This window comes from Salvelinus alpinus, chromosome 23, assembly GCF_045679555.1.
Source record: "Salvelinus alpinus chromosome 23, SLU_Salpinus.1, whole genome shotgun sequence".
NCBI classification, from domain to species: Eukaryota; Metazoa; Chordata; class Actinopteri; order Salmoniformes; family Salmonidae; genus Salvelinus; species Salvelinus alpinus.
Genome location: NC_092108.1, coordinates 37,325,749 through 37,328,068, shown reverse-complemented (window position 1 = coordinate 37,328,068; position 2,320 = coordinate 37,325,749). Strand labels below are relative to the sequence as shown.

Genomic DNA, 2,320 nt, shown 5'->3' with positions numbered 1-2,320 from the left:
TGGACTGTTGACTCTGACAGGACCATTAATTTGGCAATGATTTAATCATTATTTTGTTACTTATGTTGAACCCCTATGAATATCCTATCAATAACTACTTCCTATCAATTGTTTTTACATTTAACCTTTATTTAACTAGGCAAGTCAGTTAAGAACAAATGTCTTATTTACAATGACGGCCTACCGGGGAACAGTGGGTTAACTGCCTTGTCCAGGGGCAGAACAACAGATGTTTACTTTGTCAGCTCGGGGATTCGATCCAGCAACCTTCACGGTTACTGGTCCAACGCTCTAACCACTAAGCTACCTGCTGCCGCCAAGGCAAAGTGCAGTATCTACAATCTAAATGTGTTTATCCAACTTTCTTGTTGTTTTTCTGTTTGATGGGAACAGTTTGCGAGTTCGTACAACATTCCAACTGTATACAACGGTTGACGTAGTTGTGTTTTCATGTTTTTAATGTTGTATTGTAGTAACTCTCAAGCACTTTTTTTGCAACGTATTTGGGTGGACAGCAAATTAACATTAAAGCCATTTTTCTCAGTTTCACTGTTTGGGTAGTTTACTGCTCTTTGTTTTTGTATGGCAGAGTGGGTAACTGCAGTCAGAACACGGTGGAACAAAGCCAAAAATCAGTCACTTCACTTACTGCTGTTTGCCTTGGTTTTTACTTGGATTTTTACTGCAGATTTCACACTCCATTATTTCTGAAACAGAACATAATTGAACCTGGACACTTTGTCACAAGATAAAACGGATACTCAACCAAAAGTGTATTTACTGCGTTTTGCCTTTGTAGGATCAACTCCCCCACATGAAAAAATATGACAGTTTACTATATAATAATAATATAATAATAATACTGAGTGGCGCATCAGTCAAAAGCACTGCATCACAGTGCTGAGGCGCCACTACATCCCAGGCTGCGTCACAGCCGGCCCGTGACCGAGAGCCCCATAGGACAGTGCAGAATTGGTCTAGCGCCATTCGAGGTAGTGGTGCAGCTGACTTCTGGGTTAAGCGAACCTTCGTCTCTCCCTAGCCCATTGGGGAGTTGCAGCGATGAGCCAAGTTCGTAAATCGGGGAGAAAATGGATTTAAAAAATATGCGTGTTGCCATACCACCCTGAACACGCCTGATCTCGGCAGCTAAGCAGGGTCGGGCTTGGTTAGTACTTAGATGGGAAATCACCTGGGAATACCAGGTGCTGTAAGCTAGAAAAAAAAGTGTACAAAAAATATAATACTATAGAATTCTGTAGTAAACTGCAGTACACTGTAGAATACTATACTAAACACTGCAGTATCCCTTAATCATGTGTAGTACTTACTATATAGTTTTGTAGTATACTGTAGAATACTATTGTAAATACTACAGTATACTACAGACCGCAAAAACACTACAATAAATACTACATTAATGTCTGCAAAAACACTACACTAATTACTATAGTATATTATGCTACAGTATTTCATTTCCATATACACTGCCCATTCCTCTCCCCCATATCCTAATTTGTGCCACCCATATATGAGAAACCTACATGCTAAGTATAGACTATATATTTTGTTCCCTACAGGTTATGGAAAGGAGCAGGAGCTCTGAACTATCCGTTCAGACCTAAGTCCTGCAGTACATACCTACCTACCTCCTTACCAACATGTTATGGAAAACCTACCTACCTACAGGTTATGACAAATGGTATATCTTTGAGTATTTTGTCCAGTAGGTTTCCTCATGCACAAAGCCCCCACTGATATATCAAAGATAATAAAACAAGCACTATAGTAAACACTACAGTAACGTTTGCAAAAACACTAAAAAAAATTACTATGGTATTTATACTAAATAAATACTACAGTATACTACAGTCATGTCCGCAACATTACAGTAAACTATAGTCCGCAAAAACACTACAGTGAATACTAATACCATAGTATGCTACAGTATTTTTTCATGTGGGCCACTAGCTCATACAATATAGTATTTACCTGGTTGACCAGTAGGAATGGGTGGTCATGGGCAGATTGGATTGCTGTGTGCCCCATAGGCCACCACAGGGAGGGGGTCATACCAATGGTGACATAGAGAGCATTACGTCCCAGGCAGTTGATCCTAGTGTAATAAATAATAGGCTGCATTGTTCCGTAGAGAGCTGAGCTCCTTTCAGTTCAACTCGAGAGTGGAATCGGTTCAACCTGCTTGAATCTCCTGTTTACAGGGACTTCTTGCGTTACCTGCCCAGTTTGTAAAACAGATTTTTGATTCTTAGATAAACTGACAGCTCTGGCAGTTTCGCTTGACCTGATTGTAGTGATA

General features: G+C 40.0%; 1 pseudogene; it reads left to right on the top strand.

Annotated features, from left to right (window-relative positions):
* Positions 1 to 1,108: 1,108 nt before the first annotated feature.
* On the top strand, positions 1,109 to 1,217 carry LOC139551412 (5S ribosomal RNA; annotated as a pseudogene).
* Positions 1,218 to 2,320: the final 1,103 nt, after the last annotated feature.